Below are 13,062 nucleotides of genomic sequence, written 5' to 3'. Positions count from 1 at the left end.
ACTGGCTCACTGATAATACACTGGACACCACACTGGCTCACTGAATACACTGGACACCGCACTGGCTCACTGATAATACACTGGACCCTGCACTGGCTCACTGATAATACACTGGACACCACACTGGCTCACTGAATACACCGGGCACCGCACTGGCTCACTGATAATACACTGGATCCTGCACTGGCTCACTGATAATACACTGGACACCAGACTGGCTCACTGAATACACTGGACACCACACTGGCTCACTGAATACACTGGAACCACACTGGCTCACTGATAATACACTGGACACCACACTGGCTCACTGATAATACACTGGACACCACACTGGCTCACTGAATACACTGGACACCACACTGGCTCACTGAATACACTGGAACCACACTGGCTCATTGATAATACACTGGACACCGCACTGGTTCACTGATAATACACTGGACACCACACTGGCTCACTGAATACACTGGACACCACACTGGCTCACTGATAATACACTGGACCCAGCACTGGCTCACTGATAATACATTGGTCACTGCACTGGCACACTGAATACACTGGACCCAGCACTGGCTCACTGATAATACACTGGACCCAGCACTGGCTCACTGATAATACACTGGACCCAGCACTGGCTCACTGATAATACACTGGACCCAGCACTGGCTCACTGATAATAAACTGGACCCAGCACTGGCTCACTGATAATACACTGGACCCAGCACTGGCTCACTGATAATACAGGAAATTCTGCTATTTATATCAATGCAGCCATTAGCAATTCAAATCAGCGACCCAAGCAGATCTCAGACCATGGATTTATCTCAACAACCATCATCTGAACACTGATTAAACTGAAGCACGGCACTTCCGCATATTCCGAGCTCGCTACCTCAGTAATGATGCTGTCAAATTTAATAAGTGAAATCATGACTATAATTAACAAGAATGTTCCTAATTTTATTCAGAAACTGACACGATAAGATTCAATTCAACGCCAGAGTTGTATTTACCCTCGCTCGGGAAAAGTGGCTTCTTCACTTTTAACAAAAATGGACCTCCCTTCCCAGAAATATTAGGAGACATTCCCACTGGATGGTTCTCGCAGAGAGGAGAGATAGAGGGGAGGGGAGGATAGGGGAGGAGGGGAGGGGAGGGAAGGGGAGGGAAGGGGAGGAGGGGAGTGGAGGGGAGGCGGGGAGGGAAGGGGAGGGGGAGGAGGGGAGGGGAGGGGAGGGGGAGGAGTGGAGTGGAGGAGGGGAGTGGAGGAGGGGAGAGGAGGGGAGGGGGAGGAGAGGAGGGGAGGGGAGGAGAGGAGGGGAGTGGAGGGGATGTGGAGAGGGCAGAGGGAGGAGGGGAGGGATGGGGGAGGGGGGTGGGGAGGAGCTGAGGGGAGGAAAGGAGGGGAAGGGAGGGGAGGGGAGGGGGAGGGGAGGGGAGAGGAGTGAAGGGGAGGAGGGGAGGAGGGGGAGGGGAGGGGAGGGGAGGAAGGGAGGGGAGTGGAGGAGGGGAGGAGGGGAGGGGAGGAAAGGGGAGGGGAGGAAAGGGGAGGAAGGGAGGGGAGGGGAGGTGGGAGGAGAGGGGAAGGGAGTAGAGAGGAGGGGAGGGGAGGGGAGAGGAGGGGAGGGGAGGAGAGGGTTGCAACAGAATTGCTGCACCAGCTGGTGCAGAAGGGCACACACAGGTATACACACACTGGTGTACACACACAGGTATATACACACACAGGTGTACACACACAGGTGTACACACACAGGTATGCACACACAGGTGTACACACACAGGTGTACACACACAGGTATACACACACAGGTATATACACACACAGGTGTACACACACAGGTGTACACACACAGGTATACACACACACAGGTGTACACACCAATCTGAGCTCACATATCAAGGATAATAACTGAGGCTTGTAATGAAGGTATGCCAAGCACCCGGAGACCTGGATCCCCCACAGGAGGAGGGCGAAAAAAGCTGTAACAACTTTTGTTTTAAAATAGATCAGAGATTTCAGCAAACGCCGATGCAATTAGCAGCAGAATTTCAGCTCAATATAAAAATGTGGAACTAAATGAGGCAGCAAAGTGCCTGCTGTGTCCTGAGCCTCGCGGAGTGAGCAGCTCTGTGACCAATTTGCTGGGTTTGGATGGAGGGAAGCTGAGCCAATCTTGAGAAATTAGCAAAGATTTTAATTGAGGAGACAACTCCTGTTCATTAGCCCTGGCTCTCGCAAGCTTCATTCAGAGGTGTCAAGCGACGTTTAACATCTCCGCTGATTGTGTTCCCCAGAGGCGGCTGGTGGAAAGGTAATCATTGTTAAGGAGCTTTCTCTCTCGCTGGTAAACTCAGTCTCCCCCAACCCCCAATCCCTTCTCTCTCGAAGATTAACCTTTCGATTCCAAAAAAATAGCTTTATAGTGATGGAAAATGCTGCAAATCTAAAATGAAAACAAAATATTGGGAACACAGCAGGTCAGTGACAATCTGAAAGGGGAAAGACAGAGATTAATTTTCAACTGGACATCCCTTCAGCCTGAACACTGTGAACAAAGGATAAAACCCAAAGCATCAAACTCCTTTCTCCTCTTTCACACACTGACAGAATTTTCTTACATTGGAACCATAGAATTTACAGCACAGAACGAGGCCATCCGGCCCATCGAGCCTGTACTGGCTCTTTGTAGTGCAATCCCCAAACTAATCCCACTGCCCCGCTCCCTCCCCATAGCCCTGTATCATTCCCAAACTAATCCCACTGCCCCACTCTCTCCCCATAGCCCTGTATCAATCCCAAACTAATCCCACTGCCCCACTCTCTCCCCATAGCCCTGTATCATTCCCAAACTAATCCCACTGCCCCACTCTCTCCCCATAGCCCTGTATCAATCCCCAAACTAATCCCACTGCCCCGCTCTCTCCCCATAGCCCTGTATCAATCCCCAAACTAATCCCACTGCCCCGCTCTCTCCCCATAGTCCTGTATCATTCCCAAACTAATCCCACTGCCCCGCTCTCTCCCCATAGCCCTGTATCATTCCCAAACTAATCTCACTGCCCCGCTCTCTCCCCATAGCCCTGTATCATTCCCAAACTAATCCCACTGCCCCGCTCTCTCCCCATAGCCCTGTATCATTCTCAAACTAATCCCACTGCCCCACTCTCTCCCCATAGCCCTGTATCATTCTCAAACTAATCCCACTGCCCCGCTCTCTCCCCATAGCCCTGTATCATTCCCAAACTAATTTCACTGCCCCGCTCTCTCCCCATAGCCCTGTATCATTCCCAAACTAATCTCACGGCCCCGCTCTCTCCCCATAGCCCTGTATCAATCCCAAACTAATCCCACTGCCCCACTCTCTCCCCATAGCCCTGTATCATTCTCAAACTAATCCCACTGCCCCACTCTCTCCCCATAGCCCTGTATCAATCCCAAACTAATCCCACTGCCCATGTCTCTCCCCATAGCCCTGTATCATTCCCAAACTAATCCCACTGCTCCGCTCTCTCCCATAGCCCTGTATCAATCCCAAACTAATCCCACTGCCCCGCTCTCTCCCCATAGCCCCGTATCATTCCCAAACTAATCCCACTGCCCTGCTCTCTCCCCATAGAACTGTATCAATCCCAAACTAATCCCACTGCCCCGCTCTCTCCCCATAGCCCTGTATCAATCCCAAACTAATCCCACTGCCCCGCTCTCACCCCATAGCCCTGTATCAATCCCAAACTAATCCCACTGCCCCGCTATCTCCCCATAGCCCTGTATCAATCCCAAACTAATCCCACTGCCCCGCTCTCTCCCCATAGCCCTGTATCAATCCCAAACTGATCCCACTGCCCCGCTCTCTATCCATAGCCCTGTATCAATCCCAAACTAATCCCACTGCCCCGCTCTCCCCATAGCCCTGTATCAATCCCAAACAAATCCCACTGTCCCGCTCCCTCCCCATAACCCTGTATGTTCCTCTGCTTTAAGTATTTATCCACTTTTCTCTTAAGAGTTGCTCTTGCAATACTCTCTGCCTCCACCACTCCCTGACAAAGCATTCCTCGCTCCAACACCCTCTGTGTAAAGACCTTTCTCATAACCCCTCTCCTCACTCCCTAACCAGAGATTATATTTCTCTATTCACTCTATCAAAACCTTTCACCATTCAAAGTCCTCCATTAAATCTTCACTTAGCCTTCACTGGTTTAGCAGAAAAAAATATTTTTCATTGACATTGTTCTATCACATTTCATCGTTCTCTCTTCACTCAACTTCTCTCCTCCTCTCCTGAAGATGTTGATGCTCTCTGGGTTACCGTGGCTCAGTGGGTAGAACTATCACCTTTCAATCAGAAGATTGTGGGTTCAAGCCCGACTCCAGAGACTTGAGCACAAAATCGAGACTCCTAGTGCCAGTACTGAGGGAGCGCAGCACTGTCGGAGGGTCAGTACTGAGGGAGCGCAGCACTGTCGGAGGGTCAGTACTGAGGGAGTACTACACTGTCGGAGGGGCAGTACTGAGGGAGCGCCGCACTGTCGGAGGGGCAGTACTGAGGGAGCGCCGCACTGTCGGAGGGGCAGTACTGAGGGAGTGCTGCACTGTGAGAGGGGCAGTACTGAGGGAGTGCCGCACTGTTGGAGGGGCAGTACTGAGGGAGTGCTGCATTCTCGGAGGTGCCATCTTTTGGATGAGACATTAAACCGAGGCCCCATCTGCTCTCTCAGGTGGACGTAAAAGATCCCATGGCACTATTTCAAAGAACAGCAGGGGAGTTCGATGGTATCCTAGCCAATATTTATCCTTCAACCAATAACGCTAAAAAAGAGATCATTGTCACATTGCTGTTTGTGGGAGCTTGCTGTGCGCAAATAGGTTGCTGCATTTCCTACATCACAACAGTGGCTGCGTTGGCTGTAAAATGTGTTGAGACGTCCCGAGGTTGTGAAAGACGCAATATAAATGTAAATTATTTTTTCCTTCCTCGTGGTTTCACTGGCCGCGCAGCACTAGTGTACATTCCGCGCGTGAGCGCAGTCAGCGAACACTGGTATTCATTCACGCGGGGCAGGCACCCTCTAATCCTCCCCCGACACCCACACTGATTGGACGGAGATCAGGGCTGCCCACGTTTAACTGCAGCTGTTCACTCAGCACAGCCCGGCAACGGGACCGAAGCCGTTCCTGTTCGCCGGGACGCGGGGCCCAGCCAGATCGGCCCGTGCTGGTTTACGTTTGCTCCAATATATCAAAAATATTTTTCTGCAAGTCAGTGAATTCGCAACATTAGTGACATTGACTCAACCCCCTGAAATAACAACGTTTATTGCACATTTACTCTTCCAAACAAGCTGGGACCAATTAGCCCTTTGTCAACATTGAGTGAAAGAAGCTTCTCAGCACTTGCCAAGTTTCAGGCCTCCTGGATCCGGACCCAATACTCTCTGATTTTTGGGCACCGACCTCGAGTTTTACCTGTTTTTTAAGGATTCCGTCCTTTAAATAAGCAGCGTGATCTGCGAGCAGTGCATTGGAATATTCTACAAGGGTTGGGGAAACTGGTCCACTAAAAAAAGGATTCTGGTTAATGTTTTTGGCAAGTGGTTCCTTCCAGGCAGAGAAACAACCAAAACAGGATAGAGCTGAGTATTGTCAATATTGTCTACTTTGTCAATAGCGCTTTGAAGAGTTGCCAACACAGCCAGAGCTGGCAACCAATCGGATGCACCATCTTATTTTTGGCTGAATATTTTTCCTCGCCTCTGCTGAAGGTGCCAGTTTACGTTGGGCTACATTTCCACAGGGCCCCACCACCCTCGGGCACCTCGCCCAACTGGCCACTCGCCGCGGCTGACACTGCACAGTGAGTGTCACCAAGTGTTGGCTCGGGAGCTCCTACAGCCAGGCTAGACACTGTCCTTTCTGACCTCCAGCATCAACAACAACACACAACAAACCTGCCTTTACATAGCGCCTTTCAAGAAAGAAATATTGCATTTATATAGTGCCTTTCACGACCACCAGACGTCTCAAAGCATTTTACAGCTTTTGGAGTGTAGTCACTGCTGTAATGTGGGAAATGCGGCAGCCAATTTGCGCATAGCAAGCTCCCACACAGAGCAATGTGATAATGACCAGATAATCAGTTTTTGTTATGCTGGTTGAGGGAGAAATGTCGGCCCCAGGACACCGGGGATAACTCCCCTGCTCTTCCTCAAAATAGTGTCATGGGATCTTTTACGTCTGCCTGAGAGGGTAGACGGGGCCTCGGTTTAACGTCTCATAGAAACATAGAAACATAGAAAATAGGTGCAGGAGTAGGCCATTCGGCCCTTCGAGCCTGCACCGCCATTCAATGAGTTCATGGCTGAACATTCAACTTCAGTACCCCATTCCTGCTTTCTCGCCATACCCCTTGATCCCCCTAGTAGTAAGGACTTCATCTAACTCCTTTTTGAATATATTTAGTGAATTGGCCTCAACTACTTCCTGTGGTAGAGAATTCCACAGGTTCACCACTCTCTGGGTGAAGAAGTTTCTCCTCATCTCGGTCCTAAATGTCTTACCCCTTATCCTTAGACTGTGGCTCCTGGTTCTGGACTTCCCCAACATTGGGAACATTCTTCCTGCATCTAACCTGTCTAAACCCGTCAGAATTTTAAACGTTTCTATGAGATCCCCTCTCATTCTTCTGAACTCCAGTGAATACAAGCCCAGTTGATCCAGTCTTTCTTGATATGTCAGTCCCACCATCCCGGGAATCAGTCTGGTGAACCTTCGCTGCACTCCCTCAATAGCAAGAATGTCCTTCCTCAAGTTAGGAGACCAAAACTGTACACAATACTCCAGGTGTGGCCTCACCAAGGCCCTGCACAACTGTAGTAACACCTCCCTGTCCCTGTACTCAAATCCCCTCGCTATGAAGGCCAACATGCCATTTGCTTTCTTAACCGCCTGCTGTACCTGCATGCCAACCTTCAATTCTCATCCCAAAGATGTAGTAAAACATCCCGAGGCGCTTCACAGGAGCGATTATCAAACAAAATTTGACACCGAGCTGCATGAGATATTAGGACAGGGCTTGGTCAAAGATTTAGGTTTTAAGGAGCATCTTAATGGAGGAGAGAGAGGGGCGGAGGGTTTTCGGGAGGGAATTCCAGAGCTTGGGGCCCAGGCAGCTGAAGGCACGGCTGCCAATGGTGGAGTGATTATAATCGCAATCAGAAGCAGCAATCCCAGGCTAACTTTTCTCAGGAAGGCTGAGGCCCGTTATAGCTCCTCGACCGCGGCGAACTGAGGTGAGCAAACTCAGCACAGCCCTCGGACTGACCATAGGATCTTCCTGTTCTATGTGTTCCACTCCCACATTGGGCAGCAAATAAACTGATCCATCAGGAGTGCCGGGATCCGTAAAGCGGTTCCGGAATGTGTCTGATCCTGTGCTCACTGACGATCACACCCAAGAGTCCCCAGCTTCACATCCTCGCTTTAGACTGGGACTGCACAGTAGGAATAATCGGATCGCTCTTTCACAGAACTGGGACAGGCAGGATGGGCCCAATGGCCTCCCCCTGTGTGGTGTGATTCTACGATTTGTGAAATTAACGTGAAATTTAACAGACAGATCTCTGCTCAAACCCATTCCCCATCTCCTGGGGAGTCAGTGGAATTTATCCTAAAAAATGTGACAAACGGGACTATTACAAAGGCTCACAATGTTCCGCAAAAGCAATTTATCTCTATTTCATTGACCCATGCAACATACAATGTACATAGAGGAATAATTTAATTAAAATTCCATTTAAGGAGAGATTGTTGCTGTCGGCATCATTTTCAGAAACGATGTCACACTGCCGTGACCTTGTCTGAAGATCTGGGCATCTTTTAAAGAGGAGATTGTCCCATTAAAACCCCTTTTAATGAGGCGATCTCACCAATAAAACTCCATTTAAATGAAGCAGTCATGCTCTCAAGACCACGTTTAAAGAGAAACCTTACCATCAGAACGTTTTCAATCAAAGAGCGTGCGCAGACGACATAAAACTGTCCCCAATTTGCCACAAAATAGGCGGACTTTTCCAAGATTGGCACTGTTAATGGGACCGTGCAGAGGGAGCTTTACTCTGTATCTAACCCGTGCTGTACCTGCCCTGGGAGTGTTTGATGGGGCAGTGTAGAGGGAGCTTTACTCTGTATCTAACCCCGTGCTGTACCTGCCCTGGGAGTGTTTGATGGGACAGTGTAGAAGGAGCTTTACTCTGTATCTAACCCGTGCTGTACCTGCACTGGGAGTGTTTGATGGGGCAGTGTAGAGGGAGCTTTACTCTGTATCTAACCCCATGCTGTACCTTCACTGGGAGTGTTTGATGGGGCAGTGTAGAGGGAGCTTTACTCTGTATCTAACCCCGTGCTGTACCTTCACTGGGAGTGTTTGATGGGGCAGTGTAGAGGGAGTTTTACTCTGTATCTAACCCGCTGTACCTGCCCTGGGAGTGTTTGATGGGACAGTGTAGAGGGAGCTTTACTCTGTATCTAACCCGTGCTGTACCTGCCCTGGGAGTGTTTGATGGGACAGTGTAGAGGGAGCTTTACTCTGTATCTAACCCGTACTGTACCTGCCCTGGGAGTGTTTGATGGGACAGTGGAGAGGGAGCTTTACTCTGTATATAACCCGTGCTGTACCTGCCCTGGGAGTGTTTGATGGGACAGTGTAGAGGGAGCTTTACTCTGTATCTAACCCCATGCTGTACCTGCCCTGGGAGTGTTTGATGGGACAGTGTAGAGGGAGCTTTACTCTGTATCTAACCCGTGCTGTACCTGCCCTGGGAGTGTTTGATGGGACAGTGTAGAGGGAGCTTTACTCTGTATCTAACCCCATGCTGTACCTGCCCTGGGAGTGTTTGATGGGACAGTGTAGAGGGAGCTTTACTCTGTATCTAACCCCATGCTGTACCTGCCCTGGGAGTGTTTGATGGGACAGTGTAGAGGGAGCTTTACTCTGTATCTAACCCCATGCTGTACCTGCCCTGGGAGTGTTTGATGGGACAGTGTAGAGGGAGCTTTACTCTGTATCTAACCCGTGCTGTACCTGCCCTGGGAGTGTTTGATGGGACAGTGTAGAGGGAGCTTTACTCTGTATCTAACCCCATGCTGTACCTGCCCTGGGAGTGTTTGATGGGACAGTGTAGAGGGAGCTTTACTCTGTATCTAACCCCATGCTGTACCTGCCCTGGGAGTGTTTGATGGGACAGTGTAGAGGGAGCTTTACTCTGTATCTAACCCGTGCTGTACCTGCCCTGGGAGTGTTTGATGGGACAGTGTAGAGGGAGCTTTACTCTGTATCTAACCCGTGCTGTACCTGCCCTGGGAGTGTTTGATGGGACAGTGTAGAGGGAGCTTTACTCTGTATCTAAGCCCCTGTACCTGCCCTGGGAGTGTTTGATGGGACAGTGTAGAGGGAGCTTTACTCTGTATCTAACCCCCTGTACCTGCCCTGGGAGTGTTTGATGGGACAGTGGGTGGATGAAAAGAGGAAGTTTTGGATTTCCCATTGTTGACATCCTTCAACTTGATGAGAATAAAATTTACTCAATTAAAGACTAACAGCGGGAAATTCCTCCTCGCCGCTTCTCGGAAACGCGGAGTGTGGGAGCAACGCCGAGGAATTTTCCAGCTTATGATTCAAGACGACATGACGAGAATGTTTTTTTTACACAGCGAGTTGTGATCGGAACGCGCTGCCTGAAAGGGCGGTGGGAGCAGATTCAATAGTGACTTTCAAACGGGGGATTGGAGAAATAGTTGAAGGGGAGAAAATCAGCCCCACTCCCCTCACCAGGGTGTGGGAAAAGCATGATGGGACTGATTCTGTGCAGTAAGTTTCTCAGATTCTATGTAACTTACTTTCTCCAGTCGTTGAGGCAGTGATTGAGGAAGCCTGTGACTTTATACTGTCTGACTCAGTGAGGAGCACCGCCCTCTCCAAATATGAACGCTCGGTTTGTTTTTATAGGTTTGAGTCCAAAATGCTTTTTTGATAAATTACTGCTATGAAAATTGATTAAGAAAACATTCTTTGGTTAAAGCAGAGCAAGGGATTATTACTTCTTTCATGAATTTCAATCTAAAGCAAAACATAGAGCTATTAACTGGAATTGATGCCAGCTGCCTGCTTGTTGCTGCAGACCTGGCTTGGGTCAACAGATTGGTATTGGACTTGCTCAGAGATTAATCCCATTCATGATATCACCCTGTGGTGGGATCCAGTTACATTCTTGTCATACCTTGGTTATTTGCCTAATCTGTCCTTGCCCTTCGAGTCTAAAGGTGCTGATTCGCCTTGTAGCATCCTCCTGTGGGCAATGAACAACGCCCAGATAGCCAGCGAGGCAGTTAGTCCCAACACAAAAGCACAATACTGCCGATGCTGGAATCTGGAATAAAAGCAGAAAATGCTGAAATCTCAGCGGGTCAGGCAGCGTCTGTGGAGAGGAAGCAGAGTTAACGTTTCAGGTCTGTGACCCTTCGTCAGAACTGGAAAAGTTTGAGATGCAACAGATTGTTGAGGAAGTGCCGGGAAAGGGGGAGGGGAGGAAAGATCAAAAGGGAAGGTCTGTGATAGGGTGGGAGGCAGGAGAGATTTGGGCAAAAATGAGATGGTAATGGGACAAGTTAGGAAACAAAAGATGAGTCGAGATGGGATGTGAACGGCGGAGTCATCGTCGGCTGCCGTGGGAAAGAGAAAGAAAAGGGGGCAGAGGTTATGGCCTGAAAGTGTTGAACTCGATGTTGAGTCCCGAAGGCTGTAAAGTGCCTAAACAAAAGATGAGGTGCTGTTCCTCGAGCTTGCGTTGAGCTTCATTGGAACAGTGTGGGAGACCGAGGACAGAGTGGGAATGGAACGGGGAATTAAAGTGACAGGGGACCGGAAGGTCAGGGTCACACTCACGGACTGAACGGAGGTGTTCCGCAAAGCGGTCACCCAATCTACACTTGGTCTTACGATCTGTTTTTATATTTCTTGCCAGTTTTCTCTCATATTCTATTTGCCCCTTTTTATCAAGTTGCTGTTTTCTGAAACTCTCCCAATCCTGAGGCATACTACTATTTCTCACAACATTATAAGCCACTTCTTCTAATCCTTAACTTCTTTAGCCAGCCATGGATGGGTCACTTTTCCCGTGGATTTTTTGTTTCACAATGGAATGCATGTTTGTTGGGAATTTTGGAATATTTGGGGGAGCTGGTGGCATCATTTCAGCCGAGCCTGACCCTGTCCCCACCCTACACATCGTCCTGATAGTGGATTCCAACCCAGCCCAGTGATGCTGAGTGCAATCACAGCACCTTTGCTCATTAGGCCAATACCAATCAGATCAGGGGGTAAAGACACTGTATGGCTCCGTGGCAACAGATAGTGCAGACACCGACTGGGGCCCTGAAGCCCCAATATAACGGGGCCTACTGCTAGCTCAATCTACTGTACCAGCTTGTTCTAAAAGCGAATTTCCCGTCCCAAACCTGCCCCTTTATGATTTCGGTGCACGAACATTTAGACTGTGCTGACTGTGTGTGTCCAGCTGGAAGAAGATGACTCTCATGGACGATTAAGAACATAAGAAATAGGAGCAGGAGTAGGTCGTACGGCCCCTCGAGCCTGCTCCACCTTTTAATATGATCATGGCTGATCCAGTCATGGATTCAGGTCCACTTCCCTGCCCGCTCTCCATAACCTCTCATTCCCTGCACCCTGGAACTCACTCCCTAAACCCCTCCTGTCTTTCCTACCTCCCTCTCGAATTCAAGGGCCTCTTCAAAACCTATCCCTTCAACCGTGCTTTCGATCACCTCCCCGAACTCTCCCCCGACCACTAGGCACACACCTGCACTCCCTCAAACACCTTGGCCGTTCCCTATATTAATGGTGCTCTATAAATGCATCGGTCTCCCGAATAATCTCCACCTTTATGGATCTGCCTTGGCCAGGTTGAGCCCAGCAGCAACCAGGCAATGCTTTGATGCTGCCTGACAATTCTCCGCTGTAAATGGCTCCGATCTATGACACCAGCAGTTACTATGGGCACGGACCTTATTAGGTGGAACCCCTCCCACACATTCCCGGTAGAATTCCTGATTATCGGCGAGGGGAAGGGTGAGCAAGAGGTGTTCCAAAGCTTTAGGTGTTGCAACTTGTTCTTGTAAAGCAACCCAGAACTGACGAGGTACCCCAGGCACCTCCGAGATTAACCCTTCCCCAAAACACCCTCCAACTGTTGGCCTCTCTTCCATTTTATTGCGCAAAATGCTTCTGCATTTGCCTTCAAATCTCTTTAAAGTTCAACTGGTGACAAAGTAAAGAGTTTTATTTCTCTCCCGATTTACCCTCCAAATTTCTCTCCACCTTCCTGAAGGCAGTGAGGACGATGTCTGACCTGAGGTGGGCCTTATACATCCTGCGTTCCATTCAGCGTGCCCTGTGTGGTGAGCCTCGGTCCTGTGTCTAGTTTTCAACTCTAAAAAAGGTTGTGAGAAGGTAATTCTGAAACAACCTTCTCCCGATTCTAACACTCAGTCAACCTCCATGGGATCACAGGATCACAGAGGTCATTCGGCCCATCGTGCCTGTGCTGGCTCTGTGACAGAGCGATCCAATCAGTCCCACTGCCCCTGCTCTTTCCCCATAGCCCTGTGAACTTTTCCCCTTCAAGTATTTATCCAATTCCCTGTTTGAAAGTTACTATTGAATCTGCTCCCACCGCCTTTTCAGGAGCGCCTTCCCGATCACAACAACTCGCTGCGTAAAAACATTCTCCTCCTCTCCCCCTCTGGTTCTCTCACCGATTACTTTAAATCTGTGTCCCTCTGGTTACCGACCCTCCTGTCACTGGAAACGGTTTCTCCTGATTTACTCTATCAAAACCCATACTGATTTTGAACACCTCTATTAAATCTCCCCTTAACCTTCTCTGCTCCAAGGAGAACAACCCCAGCTTCTCCAGTCTCCCCATGTAACTGAAGTCCCTCATCCCCTGGGACCGTTGTCGTAAATCTCCTCCGCACCCTCT

The sequence above is a fragment of the Pristiophorus japonicus genome, chromosome 17 (genome assembly GCF_044704955.1).
Source record: "Pristiophorus japonicus isolate sPriJap1 chromosome 17, sPriJap1.hap1, whole genome shotgun sequence".
Taxonomy (NCBI): domain Eukaryota; kingdom Metazoa; phylum Chordata; class Chondrichthyes; family Pristiophoridae; genus Pristiophorus; species Pristiophorus japonicus.
The sequence above is the reverse complement of the archived record's forward strand: the minus strand, read 5'-3'. Positions refer to the sequence as shown.